This window comes from Triticum aestivum, chromosome 3B (assembly GCF_018294505.1).
Source record: "Triticum aestivum cultivar Chinese Spring chromosome 3B, IWGSC CS RefSeq v2.1, whole genome shotgun sequence".
In the NCBI taxonomy this organism is placed as follows: domain Eukaryota; kingdom Viridiplantae; phylum Streptophyta; class Magnoliopsida; order Poales; family Poaceae; genus Triticum; species Triticum aestivum.
This window is the reverse complement of record NC_057801.1, coordinates 826,226,878-826,243,661: the sequence shown is the minus strand read 5'-3', so window position 1 is coordinate 826,243,661 and position 16,784 is coordinate 826,226,878.

Sequence of the window (16,784 nt, the reverse complement as noted above, 5' to 3'; positions counted from 1 at the left end):
ACGCCGTGCTCGTCCTTGCGCCCACGCTTGTGGGCGGCGATCTCCTCCAGGGCCCGGCACTGCCGGACCGTCTCGCCGCGGAGGTAGTCGTCCCGCGCCCACTGCATGGCGTCCTCGTCGGAGAAGCCGCGCTGGGCTATCTCCTCGTACTCCGCGGGGAGGCCGGGCTCCGGCTTGGGCTCGACGAGGACGAAACGGCCGGTGGGTGGCGACGCGTTGGCGCCTATACGGACGCCGGAGCTGCGGGTGCGCGCGGCGACCGGCGTGTCCTGGGGCTCCGGCTTGACGGGGCGGAGGCAGGGCGAGCCGCCGGACGAGGAGGAGGACCCCCCGGTCTCCATGCGCCTCGTGGTCCAGGAGCTTCCCCGGCGGCGTGAGAAGGAAGGGGGAGCGGGGTAGTCGAGGCGTGGCGTGTTGCCGCCCTCGATGTACTCGAGGACGGCCTCCAACGTGCGCCCTGGCACGCCCCACCACCGACGCCGGCCGGCGGAGTTGAGCCTGCCGGAGGGCACGACGCCGTTGGTGGCCTCGAGCTGCTGGGCGTGACGGCGGCGGAAGTATGGTTCCCAGAGCGGGCTGTCGGGGACGTACCGTGGCCCCTCCCTCGCCGCACGCGGCAGGTTCGAGCGGATGCGTGCGATCTCCGCACGCCGCGCCGCGCCGGTGGGTATGAGGGGCACCGGCACGCCGCCCGCGCTGATCCTCCACGCCCCGGGCACCCGCATGTCCGGCGGGACCGGGTACTCGGCCTCGTAAAGGAGGCGAGCCTCGTCTTCATGAAGATGGCGGCGGCCATTGGTTTTGAACTAGAGACGGTGAAAGGGAGGAGAGTAGAGGGAGGAACGACGGCGGGCGAGGAAGTGTGAGACGCCGAGTGCGCCGGGGCGGCATATATAGGCGAGCCGCCGCCCACACGCGTGGCACCTTGCGTACGCGTGGCGGGCGAGGCGAGGGCGAGGGACGCGCGTCGTCCGGCCTTCACTGCGCCGCCCGTGAGGCATCAATGGCGCAGGCTGACCGGCGCGGCAGCGCGGCAGCTTTGGCATTGATTCGCCGCGGGAAACGAGGCGATGAGGACGACAAAGGGCCGAGAAGAAAGCCGTGTCGCTGACGCGTCGGGCCCGCGGTTTTTTCACGCCAAAAAAGTTCGCCCGGCGCCCTCGAGCGCCCCCAGCGCGCCGGGTTCGGGCTAGGTCCGCCGGCGCTGTAGATGCCCTTACTTGCTCTCTCTCTCAAAAAGTAGGAACGACCGTAGTATGCACGCAACAGTGGTGCAGCACATCTGCCCTGCTCCAGTCCATTCACTGCTACTACTACAGTAGATGTAGAATTCTTGACTGTTTTACTATTCCAGTAGTAGCGGACGCGTTTACCGTAGTGCGGTACAAGTGTCATCACCGTAGTGCGGTACGTGCGTGCGTGGGGTGTATGCCACGCGCGGAATGTGCAATGAGAACGTACGCGTCATCACTACGGAGGGGCCGCCTTGTATCCACCACCACACCCACTCCCTCTAGCTAGCTAAACAACATGGTGTGCATGCAGTACGGTCGATCACTCGCAAACGCCGACAAAGCGTGATTGCGCCGGTGGCGTGGCCTCGTCGTGCTCGACCCCACGCCGGCATCAACGACGCCCTGATCCTACTCGCTGGACAAGCTGTTCAACGCATGCACATGCTATGCAGCTCAGCCATGCATGCATGCAGTCGGACGGACGTGCGTGACCTCGGCCAAACCAAACGTACAACGTGCATTGGATCAGTTTGCATGCACGGCAGCACGGGGTTGGGGCCGGGCCCCCACACACAAACACACGGGAGAGCAAGTCGGTCGGCGCCGTGGCTCAAGGAACGTGCTCCATCCATGCACCTAGGACTGGTTCCCATGCACGACAGGATGCACGCTGCCCACCTCCACACAACGTCCTTATTGCAACCTCCCCGGAACTAGAAGAAAATATCACGAGACCACCACCGTAGTACACCAGTATATTGCAACATCCCTAGAGAAACTCCTGTCTCCTGTATTGCAATGACCGTAGTACTATACATGTCGGTCCATAGGGATAGTGCCCTTGTAGAACCCGCTAGCAGAAAATTGCCGCAGGCTTTGAGCACGCGGGGTCAGAGCACATCTCTCTCTCTCTCTCTCTCTCTCTCTCTCTCTCTCTCTCTCACCACTACAGTAGATGTAGAATTCTTGACTGTTTTACTACTCGAGTACCAGTAGTAGCGGAGGCGTTTGCTGTAGTACTCACGAGAGGTTGCCATGGTGGCCTTCGAGGCCATAAAGCAACGGGATTTGGCATTTGTTAGGGCCATGCCATTTGTGGGCATTGGCTGAGTGCGTCTTTTCTTTGTTTTTTTTTCTAGGTTTTTTACCTCGTTGCCTAAAAATCGTGCGCATTCTGTACATTGCATTTTCACCGTTTTTTCGATAAGAAAAGACAACGCTCCTGTCGGTTTAAAAAAAAGTACAGTCGATCACTCGCACACAGCGACAACCGCAATTGCGCAACAAGAATGCCGGTGGCCTCGTCGTGCTTGATCCGACCCATGGACATGCCATGCACCTCATGCATGCATGCACGCGGACGGTCGGACGTACGTACGTGGCCTCGGCCAAACCAAACGTACAGCCCAAGTCGGCATACGGGCTGAACGCCGACGAGGAACCGGCCGGCACGCTGTCGTGAACCTGTACGCGGCGACAAAGAAGGCCAGGCCATCCCGCGCGCCTACAACCCTATTCGCCCTCCTCTCTCTCTCTCTCTTCTCTCTCTCTCTCTAGCTCTCTAGCTGTCTAGCGCGCGCTCTCTCTCTCTCTAGCTCTCTAGCTCTCTAGCGCTCTCTCTCTCTCTCTAGCTGTCTAGCGCGCTCTCTCTCCACGTCCAGGCCAGGTCTGAGGTCTCATCATCTTCCCCGGTTTCCCGCGGATGCAGCAGAGCGCAATTAAAAAGGGCCACCCATTCCATTCCATGGAGAGAGAGAGGACGAACAGGACAAGCACAAAAGATTGGACAGAGGAGATGCATTCACTCCTCTTGTCTCTACCGCAGGCCAGGGAAACCGGAGCCTTGCATTGATATTTCCTATTGAAAATTGCACTACACATTTCCCTCCACTGGCTGGTCCCTCACTTTCCTACTGAAAATAGCACTACCCATTGGCGGCAAAATTTCGTGTTTTGACCCTTTTGCCATATAAAGTCCGGATCTGACCCTGGTCTGGAATTTTTTTGAGATTTGACCCTTTCACTACCGCCATAGACCATGGCGGTAGGATTATATAGGCTACCGCCACAAGGAGCGGGGGTAGGTTAACGGCGGCCGCCGTCAGCCCCGTTGTGTGAGGCCACGTGGCGTAACGGTCGTACCGCCACCGGACGCGGCGGTAGGCTAGCTAAGGCTACCGCCACAAGGCTCGGCGGTAGTGTCGTAGGCTGTGCCTTCGGTACTGTGACGAAGAAGGCGTTTCCGCTGGCGGTAGGGTACCACAACCAACCGCCATTGTCCTTGGCGGTAGGGTCACGCACACATGCATTCTGTACTGTGACGAAGAAACCGTGAACCATTGGCGGTAGGGTATCACAACCTACCGCCAACGGTCCTGGCGGTAGGCTGTCTGAACCTACCACCGTGCCGTCCGGCGGTAGGGTATGTGCCAGTTATTCTAAACTGGTTCTTGGTCTTATCAATCACAAAAAATAAAGATCACAACAAATATTGTTTGTAATTCAAAATAGGATGATCGCACACATTTTTTTTTACATAGCAAATAGTTTGAACATACATAGTTTGAAAGTAGTAATTTGACATCACCAACGAAGCTTGAAAGTACCAAATAGACATCACTAGCATGTCATACAAGTTCTTGCTCACAACTAGTTGCACTAAACGACATCACCAACATGAGTGGTCACTTGCTCCTGCTCCTCTTAGCGGTACGGTCCTCGTTTCTCTTCGAGCTGGTTTTGTCCGGCTTCTTCGTGCGACGACGAGGAACCGGTTTCTGAAACGGGGATGGGCTCAAAACATCCTGGTGTGGATGAGATACCCTCTTCCCCTGGCTTGGCTGCGTCGGTTGAGGCCCGTCATTGTCGTCGTACTCCTCTGCGTCCTCCTCCTCCTCCTCTTCGTCCTCTGCTTCTTCTTCCTCTTGCTGCTCAACAACGCGGGATGACGAGGCAACATGAGTAGAGGAAGCTCCGCCGGCGTGGCTCGATGAAGCAATGGCATGCATGGACCCTCCATGAGCAGGATCATGGACGTTGGCCGCACGAGCGCACCCAAGCATACCCACTATCTTACGACAACGGGTGATGAACTTCTGCAATAGTGAACAACCAAAAACATAATAAGGATCAACTCAAGCTTCTGCAATAGTATAACATGGCTAAGGAGCTCGATGTTACCTTCATTGTATCCCTCATCTTGGTGTTGGATTCCATGGTTCCAGCTTCATAAGAAAGAGCGTTCGAGCCATCAATAATGCTTCTGTTGAGCTCTGAAGCCTGCACATGTAACCATTATGTTAAAGGCTCAAAACCTCTCATGGCTCAAACAAATGAGAACACCACTTACCACTCTGTTCATCAGGGCCACGGTAAGCTTCGTCCTCGCTGTCATCCTCCTCCAATTCAGCGATATCGTCTTCCGTCCACTGCGGCCTCAGGCGTACACGATACTTGACACCGTCATCATACCACTTCAGGTGGCGTTCACGGTAGGTGTTCCAGTTATCCACTCTCCTCTCGTTGTCTTTGCGATACCTTCTCTCGTCCCACGCTTTCACATACTCCTGGTGCTCGTTCCCCCAGTCTGTGATGGACTGACAATTCTTTCTACTCTTCCTGCAAAGCATAGCAAGCAACGGACGTCATGACAACGTCAAACATAAACGAAAACACATCAAGTAGAGAACAATGTCCTCACCAGTGAAGGTCGGAGCCGCCGGTGTCTGTGGGTTTACCCGGTGGGGTATGTTGCAAGATCCCAAAATGTGTGGCCACACGCTGTGGTATGTGCCACTCGACGACATACACACATATCAAGGGCACAATGCACCGCCAGGCAAGCCAATCCTCCTCGCACATCGAGTTGAGCTCAAACCCCCATTCTTGGTCGTAGTACGGAAACCAGTTCACCTACAGAAGGATCGTTAAGAAGAATGAAAGTTGCGGAACGATTGATAAGCTACTTGGTAGACCTGGAAATCTGATAGGTTGTCCAGCTCGTTGCTGAAGAGCTTATACAACGTAGTGGCCTTGCCCTTGTAGACCTTCACCTTGTCCCAGGCGTAAGCGATGGTCGGGTACCGAGCACTGTCTCCTTCTTCACCATAATCCGTCCATGCACGCGAGCGAACTCTCTCTGGACGGCCGACCGGTAACCGCTCCCACATCCAAATTGAAAGGGCCCAAACAAATCCACACATGCTGGAGGTCTCTTCGGTCCTCTGCGTCGCGTCATCCATTTGCAAATATGAAGTGATCATGATCATATAGCACAACCTCAAACAGCATACGTAGGTCGAAAAACGAGTATTGAGATATCTATCTTACCGAGCGGTATAGGTAAGCTAGGACGGCGGACCCCCACCTGTACCCCGCATCCCAGTCCTCCAGGAAGTCGAGATACATCCATAGGGCGCAATCCCCCGAGCAGTCTAGAAAGATGACCTCCGTCAGAAGGTACCACAAATAGGCCCTCGCGTACTGCTCCACGGTCCGCTGATCGGCATCTTGCGGGCAAACGGACCGGTTCTCCAGGAGCCACTTGAGCCGCACACCGGATGTTCTGTTCCCCTTCATGGGAGGGCAGTCGCCGATCAGGGCGATCACCCTCTCCTGCCAGTTGGCCCTCTCCACTCGCCTAGTTAGAGCATGGCCCTCGATGGGCAGGGCCGTGATCATGCCGAAGTCCCCGAGAGTCACTGTCATCTCACCACAGGTGAGATGGAAACTGTGCGTCTTGGGGTGCCACCGGTCGATCAATGCCGTAAGAGCCGAGTGCACGAGCGTCGGCGGCTGTCTTTTGAACTGAAGAACGAAACCCAACATCCATGCTCTCCTGAAGTACAAAGTGTAACGCTCGTCGTACTGCATCTGCACGGCCTTCGTGTGGCCCCTCATCCGCAATGGGGGGAGCATCTGTCAAAAACTCAAAATGTAAACGGAACTGTTAGTAACTAATTTTGTCATAATAAACAATACATCAAATTGACGATAGACATTACCACTCTGTTCTCCATAAAACGGGCGCGGTGACCGTTGTCAAAAGCATGATCAAGCATGGTGTACTTCACGCCGATTTCTGGCACAAGGGGTGGCCGCCTATAACAATTAAACAATTAGAAATGATGTCATTTTCAACCAACTTGTATCATTTTGAACAAACATGAACATATCAAGTCCAAATATAAATGAATCATATTCAACCAACATTCATCATTTATCATATATATTCAACCAATATAAATGATCAATGTAAATACATTATTCACCAACATTCATCATTTATCCTATATTGAAACAATTAGAAAATTGCATATACATTATTCACCAAAATCCATCATATGACCATTTGTTAAAAAAAGATGCATATACATAATTCAATCACATGTAAGCAACTACTTACAATCCCTCCAACATCAATCACATCACCACTTGTTCAAAAATAATGTTAATCTCCAACTACCTTCGTGATGAACTAGGGTTCATATCAAACCTACACATAATCTCCAACTACCTTCTTGATGAACTAGCTAGGGTTCATATCAAAACTACACATAATCTCCACAACTAGTTATTAGAGTTCATATTCAACCATATACATCATATATAATCAACCTAACAATCCTAAAAATAAAAACAAATTAAGAAGATAGGTTTATTTGCACCAAATAATGCATCGAATCGAAAGCGTTACGAGTAGAACTAATTGGAGGGATTGAGAGAGCTTACTTTTCCCGTTTCGGAGCCATCTTGATCCGCAAAAATGGTGGCCAAACAAAGAAGATCGGAGGGGGGAGTGGAGGGGATGAGAGAGAGCTTGTGCTCTCTGTTCTTGCGGCGCCCCGCGACTGGGGAGAAGAAAATGGGGGCTGGTTGGTGGGTGGGCCCCACGAGCCGGCCGCGCGGGCTTATAAGGTTTCAGCTCCTACCGCCAGCGACTACGGCGGTAGGATTATATAGCCTACCGCCGTGAGCTCAGGCAGTAGGGTGGACGACAGGAGACGGTTCCGTTTACTTGGGGCTAACATGGATGAGTGGGCTACTGCTGATCCCTGTGGCGGTAGCTTGTACAGGCCTACCGCCGTGGTGCTCGGCGGTAGGTAAAAGGGTCAAATCTCAAAAAAATTCCAGACCAGGGTCAGATCCCGATTTTATACGGCAAAAGGGTCAAAACACGAAATTTTGCCCCCATTGGCTAGTCCCTCACGACCCATTTCTCTCTCCCACCCCCTCCTTCCGCTGCATACACGCTCATTTAGGCCAACTCCACCGCACGACCCCAAACGGACGTCTGGATTGGCCGGATTTTGTCCCTTTGGGGCGCCGATGGGTTCGCCCGTGTCCGGCTTTGTCAGCTGGGTCGTGCGTGCGCCCACCGCGCAACCGCACCCCAAATCGTGTCCGGGGTGTACGTGAATAAAAAAACTATAAAAACTAGAACGAAATGAGTAAAAAAAATAAATAAACGCATTAAAAAACATAAAACATATATCGGGGTCACGGCCACAAAACGGCCCAGTTTCCACGGCACTTAAAAGTCCCAGTTTCATAATTAACATAAAAACAAAATAAAAAAACTCCTCCCACGCGCTCCTGCCGCGCCCGTCGATGTCGTGGCCGTCGTTGTCTTCACTCTCCGCCGGTGTCGTCGTCGTCGCTGACGAGGTCGACGTAGGCCGGCGGCGTCCACAGGTGGGCCGGCGGTGCGTGGTAGACGGGGGCGGGCCGGACAGCAGGAGGTGCCTGCACCACCTCCTCCCGTGGCGACGCCTCCCGCTCCGGTGACCGCGGCGGAGTGGCGCACCAGTTCACGCCCACGCGGGCGGCCATCTCCGGAGCAGTGCAGGACCAGCCCCACCCCTGGCCTAGCAGCTGCTGGAACACGGCCGGCGGGTCCTCCATCACCTCCTCCGTGACGGCCGCCATCTGCAGCTCCGGGAAGGTGACGTCCCCGGCGGCAGAGAGTGCCATGGCCTCCTCCAGGCCGTCCCATTGCCGCTCGTTGTGCGTGTTCATGGAGTCCTCCATTGCATGCTGCACGAGACGGGCCTCCTCCTCTGCTGTCATGCGAGGAGGTGGAGGTGGCGATGGAGACGGGGAAGGCGACGGCGTACGTATCAGGCCACGCACCTGCGTACGCCCGCGCGCCTCTGCACGTGGCCTCCGCGGCCCCGACACCGTGCCGGCGAAGTATGACGCGCGGCACGTATCGTGCTCGTCCTGGAGCAATGTGTCCCACAACGGGGAGTCGGGGGCATACCTGCGGTCATAGTACAGGTCGTCAGGGAGGAGGCGGTGGCGGCGCGCGATCTCATCGCGCCGGGCACGGGCGGTCGCCGGCACCCGCGGGATGGGGACCCGGTCCACGGAGAGGTGCCATCCGTTGGGGAGGTGGACGTCGCTCCACGGGACCGGCGTCCTCATCTCCCAGTACCTCCAGCACACGTTCACGCAGATGTACTGCCGATCGCGCTCGCCGGCAGTCCTAGGGGCAATTGTGAAGGGGGCCGGTGTGGGGGCTCGATGGGAGGAGCGCGGCGGTGACGCGGGCTCCTCCTTCTTCATGGATCCGCGACGGCGGCCCAAGGAGGAGCCGGCCTCGCGGTCGTGCTTCCCCTTACGGCCGTAGTTCCAAAGGCCCATGGCTGCGACCGGCCGGCGAGGTTGACGACGGGGAGCGGTTAGGATTTTGAGGGTGTCGGGTTTCGAGGGGGCAGAGAGGGGCCGGAGTGGGAAGTGTGGACGACGACCGGTCCACGGCTTCCCATTTAAGAAGGATGACGACCCTTTGCTGTGCGGATGACAGGTGGGGCCACCCGCCCGTGCGCATTTATGTTGGAGGGTGGGAGGTAGGTGGCCACCTGCCACGCGGCCCCGACGCGGACGTTCGAAGCGTCCGTTCGCTATCGGCCGCGACCCAAACCCGGCGCAAGTTTGCGCTCGAAATGGACGGCCCGGACACAAAACGGACCAGCTGGGTCCAGGCCGTCGCGCGCTGGGCCGCCTGGTTTGTCCGTTTTGCCCCAAAAGGATGGGGCCGGACAAGATAGGGTCACGGCGCGGTGGAGTTAGCCTTAGAGCATTTAGGGCCACATATGACAAATATGACCCCTCAAATGCCCGCAGGCGCGTCCACGGGCAGTGACCGATCAATCCTCAAATTTGCACAACTGAATCCGGACACCTCGTACTAAAATTCTTAAATCCATACAAAAGCATGCAAAGATAAAAATCTACGTACTATGTGGATCACCTAGGCTACTCCTTGTTGGAGATGTCGACTATCTCAGTGCCCGGCTCTGGGTATATGAGCGGCAGCTGCAGCTCTGGTTCCTCCAGATGCTATGCTGTGGCCGCCTCCTCTATGTCCACGTCGAGTTCGCCAACGAGTGCGTCAGTCGTCGTCCGCTCATGCCGGAGGAACTGCCGGTTGGCCTGCACATAGGCCTCATCCTGGTGGACTCCAGGATGGCCCACTGCTTTGTCATTTCCGCGGCTTGGGCGACGGCAAACTCCGCGTTCGCGCCCTTCATGTTGAAGCCCGGAGCAGGCTGCTCCACCTCGTCCTCCTCCGGACCCGCCAACACCATCGGCTTCGGCAGCTATACTCCCTCCTCCTCCGGCTCCTCCTCCTCCTCCTTTGACAAGTCCGAAGGTAGCCCGACAGCGATGCGCGCGGCGCGCCTCGCCAGGATCTCCTCCGCGATCTGGTACCGGCGCTCTAGCGTGAGCATAGCGTATGTGGTGATCTTCGGCCGGACCATGGTGATGTTGGAGAGCATGGGGAGAGCGGGGAGAGGAGGCGGATGGGATAAGGTTACGGCGTAGAGAGGGCTGAGGCGGATGGGCTAGGGTTGGGGGATGCCAGCCGTCTTAAATAGCCGGATTTGGCCTCGGGCGAGCAGCTGGAGCGGCGCCACGCGACGTTCACACCGCGGTGATGGAGGAGATGTCTGTCGGACCACCGAGTTTCTAGGCCATTCCGCGTGGGACCCTATCGTCAGTCCTACATCCCGGACACGCCCGGGTGCCCCATATCGCCCCATATTTGGGCTGGATATGAGGGGTGCTGGTCGGTCCGGGCGTTTGAGGCCTTTTTGAGGTGCCCGTCTGGGTCATATTTTCGTGACCGGGCGGGCCACACGGGGTTTGAGGCCGGTTTGGGGCGCACGACTGTGGATGCTCTTACCACCCCTACCTTTCGTGCACCATTCCTCTTCACCCACAACTCTTCTCCCTCTTCCCAAGTCCGCCAAAGGACGCCACTTTCTGTTTTATTACTCCCCCGCTGCATAGTAAGTGTCGTGATTTTTAACTAAGATTTAACTAAGCTTAGTTTAAAACTATGATATTTATTTTGGATCCGAGGGAGTAGTATGTATTTTTCTTTCTATAATTTTGCCTATTGAACTGGACACATATAATGTACTCCCTCTGGTACTCTTTAGTCTACATATAAGTTTTGTTGGAAGTCAAATCATCTCTAATTTGACCGAAGTTAAAGAAAAAGGTATATTTGATATTGTAGGTGTTGAATTTTTAAATATAAATTTAGTCAAATTTTGTAAAGTTTGATTTGACATAAATCTAATACACAGAGTAAAAAGAACTGGAGGAGTACCTTTTGTAATGTATCACAAGAGATTGAGATATAAATTCATATTGCGAGGGGATCATCTTTAATGTATCAAAGTGCTTGAGAAATATATTTGTAGTTCATGGATAATCACATTGTGCAATAGGACCTTATATGGCTATGTACCACCATGCATAAATGTTTTGATAGATAAAATATCATGTCTGAAAAAGCGGCAGTTCCAAAAAGAATTTGCTTCCAAATCCCTTAAATTTCCTGGTGCGCAATCCTATAATAAAACAACCTCTATTAAAAAGGGTTCACTAGTGCAGAACCGGGCATTAGCACCGGTTCGTAAGGCCCTGTAGTGCCGGTTACATAACCGGCACTAAATTGTGATCACTAAAGCCCCCTCCCCCCCCCCCCTTTAGTACCGGTTCAGCACGAACCGGTGCTAAAGGGCAACCACGTGGCATGAGCCAGCTCCGGGGGCCTGGAGCCCTTTAGTACCGGTTGGTAAGACCAACCGGTACTATAAGGTTTGGGGGGTTTTTAGTTTTATGATTTCTTTTTCATTTAATTTTATGTTTCCATTTTAATTCTTTTTCGTTTGCTGGTATTTTACGATACTACACATTGTACACGTTATATATATATAAAATTTCTAGTAGAACCAATCATGCATATATATATCATCAATGTCTCACAAACCACCATATTAATTAATTCACACATACACACATGTATAGCTATATACAATTTCTCCTATATATGAATGTTGCCTTCGGAGCCAGTGGCATTAGCCTAATTGGTGCCTTCGGAACATGATGACAATTGGAAGTGGTTTTCATGGGGGCAGTAGCGGGTAAAAGAATTCTCCCTTCGGATTTATGACCTGGTCGAGCAAAAATCCCGCTATTTCCTCTTGAAGTGCTTCTACGCGCTCCATTTCTATGAGCTTCTCCCGCACCTCTTTGAACTGTTAAGAAGGAGATCAATATGCATGTGTATTAGTTGTGTGACTAGATATCGATAATGGTGTAAAAATTGTGAATAGTGTTCTGACAAGCGTACCCATTCCTGTCTTTGAGATCTGCTCCTTTCGGACGCCATCATACGAATGTTCTCGCAAACGCAGAATACACACAGATCAGTCCTCTGCGCCTGCTTCAGGGCCTTTACGAGAATGGAATTTGATTAGATAAAAATTAATCAAGCATGATAATTAAAGAGATGGCAGCTAGCTAGCTAGCTAGTACTACTTAATTGCTTACCTTGGGTCGAAACCATTTAAGCTTTTTTTTTCATTCGCCGGGCGTGACGGCGATGAACCTTTGCCAAGCCCTGCCCGCCAACAAAGAAAATGAATAAAGGGGTTATTAAATAGTTCATATCATGAAATGACGAACTAAATAGACCGAGATATATAGTTAATAATGATTGAAATTACCTGTTGACTATCCCATACAAGATGTTATAGTCAGTTTTTTCTGAGATTAGTGAGTCCCGTACTTCAACTGTTCCGGCGTCAACTTTAATGATACACAAGACCCAGTGAAATCTGCATGTACACACGTTTGCATGTCTTAATTAAGCGGGCATATGTAAGCAAAAACATGTAGCTAGCTAGTAGGCAAAAACAGAGAATTTGTAGTACAAGACAGTGTGACTCACTGGAAGTTGTAAAGAAGTAGTATATCTTCATTGTATTTGAGGCGCTTCAAGAACTCTAGCATGCTGTCCTCTACGTACTTTTGCTGACGTTCATTTATCTTCCAGGTGTATTCATTAACGGTGTTTGGGTCAATGAACCCAATGCCAAAGCGTCCACCTTTTCTCATTTCATATATCTTCATCCTGCATAATACCACATAAAAGAATATAGTGAGGATAATTACAGGTAATGATTGATCAAAAGGATCACTACAGCTAGCTTGAGACTTAAATTATAGAAAGAAATCACTTACAGACAATAGCAACTGACGATAGATTTGTCGAGTGCGTCTTGATTGTATAACTGAAACAGTTCTAAATACTGAACGGACACAGCTTTCTCATGGTAGTAATGGTCCTGCTTGACATTCACCATGAGGGACAATCGATCTAAAATCTTGGTAATGTTCATGTACCATTGATGCAATTCATACATTCTCGTTGGGAGGTTCTTGACCTTGTCTGGCACGACCAAAGGTTGGCCCCGGACATATTTCTGTTTTATTTCATCCTCTCTAAGCAAAGGCATGGGCTCGATCTCGAGGATTGTCCAACAGTGATGTCGAGAACTTCAGCCTGCATTATATGCTCCTCCGTTATTACCACATTGCCCACCTCGGGAACATGCATTGTTTGCCCACAATAATATTGGGCGCACATACTGTCACCTGTTGTTGGCACAACAAGCGAGGGGATCGATTGCGCCGCCTGTTCTCCTAGCTGGGGAATGGTTTTCCCGCATTTTTTGGCAGCTGCTTCTTGTTTGCTCGATCCCGATGTAGACGTGCTCGCCTCCCTTTGTAGACATGCTCGATTTAACTTCCTGATGTGGCGCTCATAGTCTGTGTCAACAGGCTTGGGAGCTGGTGGTTGAGCCATACGAATGAAGTGGTCAATCGTTTCCTCAGGCACTTTCTCCCTTGGCGGCGGTGGCGGTTTCGGTGCAAAATGGGCTTCCACCTCGGCCTTCGATATGGCTGTGATTTCCTCCTCGGACCTGTCATAAGACCTCTGCGGAAGAGGCTTGAGGCTTGGACCATATTTATATCGCTTGCCTCCGCCTGTACTTCCTGTACTACCTCAACTCGTATCGCTACGCACCATAGCTGTGGGGTGTCTCTTATGTGATTGCTCAGGCGGCGGAGATGGCTGACGGGGCTGAGTTGGACGAGGAGGAGTGGCCTGAGGTTGTGCCGGACTTGGAGGAGGAGTGGACGTCTGACGCTGTGGCGGACTTGGAGGAGGAGGATTGTCCTGACACTTTGCCGGACTTGGAGGAGGAGGAGAGGCATGACACTTTGCCGGACTTGGTGGGCTTGCAGGAGTAGGAGTCTGCTGACTCGGTGGCGGACTTCGACGAGGACTCGGCTGACGCGGTGTCGGTGGCCTTCGAAAGATGATGTAATCTTTTCTCCATCGGATGATACGATGTTTGGCCTCTCCGAGAAAACGCTCGCCGTCACCTCCAGTAATGTCAAGCTGTAGCCCCGAATATGGTGGGTCCACCACCTCATCAACCAAAACACGAGCATAGCTCGCTGGAATCGGGTTGCAATGGAAGGTTGCCTCGGGGGGATTTGTGAAAGCAAAGCCGTCCGCCACCTTCATGGATATGTTCTTCATTTTGACGTGTAGCTCGGAGTTAGTGTTCTCCGTGATGTCATCCACGGGGTATCTACCCAGCATTGCGTCGTCCGGGACGGAACCCACGCTGCTTCTCGGCATGGATGGGCCGGTGCTATCCAATGCTGGATCATCCGCTAGCTGCTGCAGCTGCTGAGACCCCCTTTGATGGGTAAGTGAGTCGATCTGCTCCTGCTGCCGCTGGAATTTGACTGCCAATTCCGCTTGACTTGCTTCTAGGCCTTGAAGGCGTTCATAGTCCCGCTTCCTCTGCTCCTCCTCCATCTTCCTCTTCTTCTCCTCCGCAATCTTCTTTCTCGCACGGGTTCTGTAGTCGATGTTCCATTCTGAAAACCCCTCATACCACGGCATATCGCCCTTGCCTCGTGTTCTTCCTGGGTGTTCAGGATTTCCCAGGGCACGCGTAAGCTCGCCGTTCTCTCTGTTGGGCTGGAACACCCCCGATCGTGCCTCTTCTATTACAACAAGTATCGCATCGTCGGCTCCCTTCAGACTTGCCCTCGTCGAAACATTGCCTGTCTCCGGGTCCAACTCCCCCCCCCCCATGCGCATAGAACCAAGTCCTGACCCTGGGGGCCAGCTCTTAGTAGCCGGAGTGACACCTGCATCCTCCATCTCTTTCTCAGACTTATCCCACTTAGGCATTGCCACCGCATAGCCACCTGGCCCCAGCTTCTGGAACTTATCCTTTTTTTCGGCATTCTTCTTGTTTATTCTCGACCGTTCCTTAGCTAATTCCGGATCCTTGAATTTCACGAAATCGTCCCAATGATCACGTTGGTTCTCTAGTGTTCCCTTGAATACTGGAGTCTTCCTTCCTCCCTTGACGTACTTCTTCCATTCACGATTCTTGTAGTTCTTGAATGCAATCACCATCATCCTAAGAGCAGCCTCCTTGACTTTCTGCACATCTACTTCTGTGAAATGATCTGGTAGGGTGAAATGTTCCATGAGAGTATCCCAAAGCAGATCTTTTTGATTCTTGTCGACAAAAGTAACATCTGGACGTGGCTTTGCTGGCTCTCTCCATTCTTGAAGTTTGATCGGGAGTTGGTCCTTCACAAGAACTCCACACTGAGAACGAACTTTTCCGCAATCTTCTTAGGCGCTAATGGTTTGCCAGTAGGACTGCATGCCTCGATATTGTACTTTACGCCCGGCTTCAACTTTTTGTTCGGGCCTCGTTTCGTCATTTTGCCTGAAGATTTGCTCGATCCGGATGGCTGAAAGAACAAAGATCGATTCGTTAATATATCTTCAAGTCATTTAAAACATGTGATGATCACCAGATGCCTGCTTATATAAATATATATACCTCGCCGGTCTTTGTTGTTTCAGGATCAACATGTTCTTCGTCATCGTCATAATCGTAGTTCATGACTTCATCAATTTCGTCGTCGCGATCGAATATCATATCACCCTCTCCGGTGTTGTTTAGAAATTTGGAGCCGTCATAATCTTCTTCATTCCGATTATCATCTGGCCCGCGTATCATATCGAACATGGTCTGTTCTCCCTCTCTGTCGGTATTGTCTGCCATAGCTTTTGTTTAACTAATCCAAAAGAAATATAAAACAATTTAGTATTCAAATTACATCGTCTCGAATAATAGATATAATCTCGAATACATCGTCTAGAATAATAGATATAATCTCGAATACATCGTCTCAAATAATATATAATATTGAATAGTACATCACTGACTATTAGCTAATAAAGATCGAATACTACAGAAGAATCTAGGACACTTGCGGTTCCTCCAGCGCGGGTGGGGGACACCCAAAGAGAAGGAACCCTCACATGATCATAGCTGAAGTGAGATCCCCGAAGATACTGCCACGTATTGGAGAACCTTCCGCCCTCTAACGCAACCATGTAGCGATGGACATGCTCGTCCTCCTCCCTGACACGGCGACGTGCCACCTCCGGCGGGGTCGGGTCCCTCCACACCGAAACTGGCACACGCGAACGCCACCAAACAAGATCAGGGTCGACGACGGGACCCGGGGCCGGGTTCCTCATCAAGCGGCGCGCCCCTCCAAGCCGCACCTCCCAGTGCCAGCCCGGCGGAGCCCACTCCCGGACATGGGTCGGCTGGACGTCGTCGCGGACGGGTCGACGGCGAGGATGCGCGCCGGGCATCGTCGAGAACAAATACTAGCTATATGCCTGCAAAAAGTAACATTTTTTTAATGATTGGATTTTGATAACTAAAATTTCTAACATTTCTATATAACACTAATTATGCTAATCTAAATAATCTAAATAACACTAAAATTTCTAACATTTCTAACATTGCTATATAACACTAATTTCTAACATTTCTATATAACACTAATTTCTAACTGATTAAGCACTTATTATATCCATCTAACATGCATTCATACATATATAATAGTGAAAAAATAATAATCTAAATAATCTAAACTAATTAAACATAGAAAATACGTGTGTGTGTACTAATTAAACACTAATTATCTAAACTAATTAAACATACAAAATAATAATCTAAATAATCTAAACTAATTAAAGACTAATTATCTAAACTAATTAAACATGCTTGTGTGTGTGTACGGGCTCAGGGCCGGAGGGCTCATAGCGGGCGACGGCGAGGC